Source organism: Bos indicus, chromosome 16 (assembly GCF_029378745.1).
Source record: "Bos indicus isolate NIAB-ARS_2022 breed Sahiwal x Tharparkar chromosome 16, NIAB-ARS_B.indTharparkar_mat_pri_1.0, whole genome shotgun sequence".
NCBI classification, from domain to species: domain Eukaryota; kingdom Metazoa; phylum Chordata; class Mammalia; order Artiodactyla; family Bovidae; genus Bos; species Bos indicus.
Window position 1 is genome coordinate 70570503 of NC_091775.1, and position 7379 is coordinate 70577881.

Below are 7379 nucleotides of genomic sequence, written 5' to 3' on the forward strand. Positions count from 1 at the left end.
ATTATCTGAATAACAATAACCATGTTAATAAGCATATCCACCAGGGGGGATAAAAGGGTGGCAGGGTATTCCCAAGAGGAAAATTAATTTCTTTTTATAATCCGCTGTAGTTTATTTCACATATTCATGACCCGCCCAGTATGTTTTTTCTTTATGACGAGCCATAAAAATGACAAAATACATTAGCCAAGTTCTTCGTTTCTGCTAAAATGACCATATTCAAAAATAATAACAGAGACTTGTATCAGCGATGCAAAAGATGCATGAAGTAATTGGGGCTTAATTTGTACACAAACTGTCAAGGCAGTTTTCCTCACGGCCTGCATCTTCTGAATTCATTAGTCTCTAATTACGGCCAGTGGGGACCAGCAGTTAGAAGGTTAAAGAGGTTCTGACAGGCCTAATCATTGCTCAGGAAGCTGAAAATGTATGCAAAGTCTCGGCAGATGGGGTGAGATCGGCTTCTGCCAAGTGATAACTGTTATTCCTTTGCACCTCCAAAGCTGTCATCCTAATAGGCACATTTTAAATTTATTAATGCTCTGGTTACAATGCATACACAGTCTCTAATGGTATGTCATTCTGAGTATATAAACTGAGCAATTAACACATATTACCTGGTAATGGCAAAATTATTTGTTGCCTGTTTGATTTTTTTTGGTTGTCTCCTATTCTAGTAAGAACTGTCCCAGGAAAAGCTTCCCTTTGTTAAAGTGGGAGCAAAGCTACATTGTAGACGAATTTCTCTTTTCGATATTATAACCAACTTGAATGCCTTCTTCCATGCCTCACCCAACCTGTCCCATCCATCACTGAATTCGGGCCTCTCACCCCAGAATCTAGTAGTTAAACACAATTCGGGTGAGAGGCTTGGTCAGTCTTTTGGGAAGAGGCAGAGAGAGCCAATCTTTGAAAAGTGATCCTTTAAAGTGAGAAGACACCCAAGGGTCTTACTCTTCGTTTGTGGCTTGTTGCTAAGTCCTATAAAGAACGGGGATGTGCACTTCGCAATTTCCAATTCAGAAGTCATCAATATCTTATCCTTCTTTGGTGGCCTCCCTGACTTTAAATCCTGATTGCTTTAAGGCTAACTATTCACCAGTAAGAAGTGTGTGTGTGTGTTTCTTAAACAAATGAGGTCTCTTGTCTTTGCTCTGACTATACCCATGACAGGGGAAGGGCCTTTAATTAAACGCAGCACTTAGTGCAACAATTGTTTGCATGTAGGAGGCTGCTGAAATGCAGACAGCTGGAATGGATAGTCCCTAAATTGTAGTCTTCATAAAGACTGCAAGATACATCAGCAGTCCTAATAGCATGAGAAGGTGTTAATCTCAGCAACAGAGCAATTACTCATCCAGGGACTGACCTCCACTCTGATCCACTAGCCCATTTCACCTAATTGATTTACACTGCATAGAAGTAATAGAACAACAACCAAAAAACGTTGCAGAGACTTTACGTTAATTAAAAACTGTGATTACATTTCCCTACTAAGTGATTCGTTTGAGTTTTTATACCATACAGAAAAGACATCAAACTATTAGGTAATAAGTTTTCTTTGCCTGAGACCAAATAACCCATCCATTGTGGTTCCTTCAGTGGCTGGAAGAATAGCCCTGGTTGATTAATACATTCGAACTGTGTGACCTCGAGCAAGCACAATTCTGAGCTTCGGTTTCCCCTTCTCCAATGTTAGAAGGTGGCCTAGACAGTCTCTGATCTCTGCAATCTTTTCCAGTCCTGAAAGGCCACGATTCTATTAAAGTCCACAGGGCTTGTGTAGCCAGGAGAGGATTCTCCACTGAGCCAGAGCGGAAGTCACGAGTAGGTCCAAGCTTTCATCTTCCACTTCCCGTTTTCAAATTGGGAGTTTAATCTGGTTTCTAACTATCCTGTTTATTTATAACTTTAAAAAATATGTGCACAGTGGATTTTTCCAGCCTCTTTGCTGTATTTTTACTATATGATATATCCATTTATTTCTGGAGATTAAAAAAAAAAAAACTGTTCCAGCATCTCTTTAATGGGAAATCCAGTGAAGAGAGTCTAGACATGCCTGCAGAGTCAGCTTACTTGTGTGATGTGGCCTTGCAGGGAGAAGGGACACACTGGGTGCTCTGTGAACTGTGGGCCTGTGTGGTCTGCTCACGTGGGCACACCCGTCCCTGGAAGAGGGGACCCGGTCTCTGTAACTAGTCAGCCGTCTGGCCTCCCTGTCTGTAGGGTGATCGTGCTAGACAAACTTCTTCCAAAGTTCTGTTTCAGCAGCAACATTTGATGACTCTCATTTATTCTGAGAGAAAGGAATTTCCTTGAAATTAGAGCCTTAGAAGCTAAATGACAATTTTTTTTCACTTTTATTTCTTTCTTTATTTTGGCCACACATGGGGCACATGGGATCTTAGTTCCCCGACCAGGGATTGAACCCATGGCCCCCTCATTGCAAGTGTGGAGTCTTAACCGCTGACCACCAGGAAAGTCCTGCTAAATGGTGTTTAGAGGAAACAGCAGGTGGGGGTGGGGGTGTCCTAGAAAGCCATTTACAGGAGAAAAGTTTGCCTGAGAAAGCCTCATTATTTTGTGGATGGCAAGTCATGGTGTGGGGAGTGACTTATTTCCCGGGGAAAAGAAAAACTATTAAGATTATCAGCCTGTAGTATAGCATAGGAAGCTCAACTCAGTAGTCCATGATGACCCAGAGGGTTGGGATGGGGTGGGAGGGAGGCTCCAGAGGGAGGGGATATATGTATAATTATGGCTGATCCACATTGTTGTATAGCAAAAACTAATACAACAGTGTAAAGCAATTATCCTCCAATTTAAATTTAAAATTTTTTTTAAAAACAAGATTAGCCAAAGTAAAAAAAAAAAAAAGTCTTAGCATCTACCATCCACTTGTGAGTCTCAGGGCAATATTTCCTCCTTTTTATCATGTGTTATCTGATGTGCTTCAGTTCAGTTCAGTTCAGTTCAGTCGCTCAGTCGTGTCCGACTCTTCGTGACCCTATGAATCGCAGCACACCAGGCCTCCCTGTCCATCACCAACTCCCGGAGTTCACTCAGACTCACGTCCATCGAGTCAGTGATGCCATCCATCCATCTCATCCTCTGTCCTCCCCTTCTCCTCCTGACCCCAATCCCTCCCAGCATCAGAGTCTTTTCCAATGAGTCAACTCTTCCCATGAGGTGACCAAAGTACTGGAGTTTCAGCTTTAGCATCCTTCCTTCCAAAGAAATCCCAGGGCTGATCTCCTTCAGAATGGACTGGTTGGATCTCCTTGCAGTCCAAGGGACTCTCAAGAGTCTTCTTCAACACCACAGTTCAAAAGCATCAATTCTTTGGTGCTCAGCCTTCTTCACAGTCCAACTCTCACATCCATACATGACCACAGGAAAAACCATAGCCTTGACTAGATGGACCTTTGTTGGCAAAGGAATGTCTCTGCTTTTGAATATGCTATCTAGGTTGGTCATAACTTTCCTTCCAAGGAGTAAGCGTCTTTTAATTTCATGGCTGCAGTCACCATCTGCAGTGATTTTGGAGCCCAGAGAAATAAAGTCTGACACTGTTTCCACTGTTTCCCCATCTATTTCCCATGAAGTGATGGGACCAGATGCCATGATCTTCATTTTCTGAATATTGAGCTTTCAGCCAACTTTTTCACTCTCCTCTTTTACTTTCATCAAGAGGCTTTTGAGTTCCTCTTCACTTTCTGCCATAAGGGTGGTGTCATCTGCATATCTGAGGTTATTGATATTTCTCCCGGCAATCTTGATTCCAGCTTGTGTTTCTTCCAGCCCAGCGTTTCTCATGATGTACTCTGCACATAAGTTAAATAAGCAGGGTGACAATATACAGCCTTGACGTACTCCTTTTCCTATTTGGAACCAGTCTGTTGTTCCACGTCCAGTACTAACTGTTGCTTCCTGACCTGCATACAGATTTCTTAAGAGGCAGATCAGGTGGTCTGGTATTCCCATCTCTTCCAGAATTTCCCACAGATTATTGTGATCCACACAGTCAAAGGCTTTGGCATAGTCAATAAAGTAGAAATAGATGTTTTTCTGGAACTTTCTTGCTTTTTCCATGACCCAGCAGATGTTGGCAATTTGATCTATGGTTCTTCTGCCTTTTCTAAAACCAGCTTGAACATCAGGAAGTTCACGGTTCACATATTGCTGAAGCCTGGCTTGGAGAATTTTGAGCATTACTTTACTAGCGTGTGAGATGAGTGCAATTGTGCAGTTGTTTGAGCATTCTTTGGCATTGCCTTTCTTTGGGATTGGAATGAAAACTGACCTTTTCCAGTCCTGTGGCCACTGCTGAGTTTTCCAAATTTGCTGGCATATTGAGTACAGCACTTTCACAACATCATCTTTCAGGATTTGAAATAGCTCAACTGGAATTCCATCACCTCCACTAGCTTTGTTCATAGTGATGCTTTCTAAGGCCCACTTGACTTCACATTCCAGGATGTCTGGCTCTAGGTCAGTGATCACACCATCATGATTATCTGGGACATGAAGATCTTTTTTGTACAGTTCCTCTGTGTATTCTTGCCACCTCTTCTTGATATCTTCTGCTTCTGTTAGGTCCATACCTTTCTGCCCTTTATCGAGCCCATCTTTGCATGAAATGTCCCCTTTGTATCTCTAATTTTCTTGAAGAGATCTCTAGTCTTTACCATTCTGTTGTTTTCCTCTATTTCTTTGCACTGATCTCTGAGGAAGGCTTTCTTATCTCTTCTTGCTATTCTTTGGAACTCTGCATTCAGATGCTTATATCTTTTCTTTTCTCCTTTGCTTTTTGCTTCTCTTCTTTTCACAGCTACTTGTAAGGCCTCCCCAGACAGCCATTTTGCTTTTTTGCATTTCTCCCTTACCCTACTGCTCTCCACCTGGGTGCCCTTTCCCAATAAAGTCTCTTGCTTTATCAGCCAGTGGGTATCCTCGGACAATTCATTTCCGAGTGTTAGACAAGAGCCCAGTTTTGGGCCCTGGAAGGGGTCTGCCTTCCTGCAACAAATGGCAACTCTGGCAGGGACTCTTCTTCGCTGAGACTGACATCCTGACCACTCGGGGTACTCAGGGGCCAGCTTGCCTGCCAATGGACCAGACCCAGCGGCCACAACTGGGACCCTTTTGTCCCTGATCTCCTCCTGATGTGGACAACTGGCCAGAGTGCCCTGACCGGCCCCTACAGTGGGTTGGTCTATAGAGAAGACAGCTGACCTGATCTCACCTTAAAATGATGCTTAAGCAGGAGAAACTACACTACACCAGGATGAGAAGATGACGACATCAGAGGTAGACAGTTGCCCAAGATGCTGGACCTGATTTGTATGATCATTTATGTTTTCTTGACTTCTTAGACCTCTGCATATAAATCAAAGGCTTTTCTATCATAGGCCTGATTCTATGCTAGTTTTAGAAATCAATTCAATTGTTGGGTTTGTGGCCAATTACCTGTGTCTAGTTCTGGGTTACCTTGTTAAATTTCTCTACTACAAGACTCTAACTGGTTGGCCCTGAAAAAATTTACTTTAAAAAAAAAAACATAGTCATATTCAGGTTTCTGTGATATTACTAGATGGGATCCCCTCACTGGGCCAATTAATTATGCCTTCTCTGACTCTGGCCATAAATTTGAGCTTTTTTCTATTACTCAGGCTCAACCAGAGCAACAAGAAAAGTTTCAGCAAAGGAGGAAAAAATCTCCCACAATTATGGTATGGATTTATATAGATAACACCAGCCTATGGTAATTTAGATTTAAAGTCTCCTCTGTGTTGGAAACAATTAGGTCATACTAAGGGCAGACACACTGAAACCATATTCACAGAAAACTAGTCGATCTGATGTGCTTAAACTCTCCTAAAAGTGGCACTGCCGCTCGCTCTGCTCTTAGAGAAGGAAGCATGGCTGGGAGTGATCACTAACCCTCCTCTAGGAACATTCCCGTCATTTTCTAGGTGGTGTTTCCCACAGAATGAATCACTTACATCAGAATTCTTGAAGGGCTTCTTAAAAAGTTGGATCCCTGGGCTGTCACTCAGACCCACGTATCCAGAACCCAGAAGAGATAGAGCATGGGGACCCCCATGCTGCTCAGGTGATTTGTATCACCTGGCAGGTGAAGCAGGCTGAAGGGATAAGTGTCACCTGAGAATGAGATGGTCTGGGACAGCCTTTCTAGAGGAGGGGAGGTCCGAATCAACACTTGAAGGAATGGAGTGAAGATATCAGGGGCAGAGAAATGGGAGGTACAAAGGCCTTGACTGACAGCCTAGTCAAGAAGGTGAAGGAGATGGAGGCTAGAGAGACAGGCAGAGGCCAGAAAATTGTCAGGATAAGGGGTTTAGATTTCATTCTGAGTGTGTCTGGAAGATCTGGGGTTGGGGTTAGGGTGGGGAGAATTGCATGATATGACTTTACGCTTTGGGAGGATCACAGTGACAGTTGCTGAACAGAGACTAGATTATAGCGGTCCAAGAGTCAAAGCAGAAACCAGTTAGGATGCTGTTACACAAATCCCAGCAACAACTACAGGGTGATAGGACTGAAGACGTGAGACGTGAGGTTAGAGGTAGAAGAATTTAATTCTGGAGCAAGTGAGAAAAAGAGAGGGTGCCTGCTAGATTTCTGACCTGAGCAACTGAAAGAGTGACTTGTCCCTTAGCTGAGATGAGGGAATGGGGAGAAGACCCAACACGGCAGGGAAGCCTGGATTCCTGCTTTGAACTGCTTTGCTTAGTGCGGAGATGTCTATTAGCCATCCAAGAGGAGGCGTCAAGTAGGCAGTTGGATAAGTGAGCCTGGAGCAAAAGAAGAAGTCAGGGGTGAAGATACAGATAGGGATTTGGCAGTTATCATAGACTTAGCATTAGGTGGGACATGTCCATTTCCTTAGGTGAAAAAGATTAACTACCAGATGTTCCTTATGATGCAACCAGATCCTTAACTCCACAAGTGAAACAGATGACAAAGAAAAGTAGGATTAAAAAGTTCCAAGGACTGAGCCTGAGTTACTTCAACTGCTAAGAATTAGGATAATCACGATGGTGTGATCACTGACCTAGAGCCAGACATCCTGGAATGTGAAGTCAAGTGGGCCTTAGAAAGCATCACTATGAACAAAGCTAGTGGAGGTGATGGAATTCCAGTTGAGCTATTTCAAATCCTGAAAGATGATGCTGTGAAAGTGCTGTACTCAATATGCCAGCAAATTTGGAAAACTCAGCAGTGGCCACAGGACTGGAAAAGGTCAGTTTTCATTCCAATCCCAAAGAAAGGCAATGCCAAAGAATGCTCAAACAACTGCACAATTGCACTCATCTCACATGCTAGTAAAGTAATGCTCAAAATTCTCCAAGCCA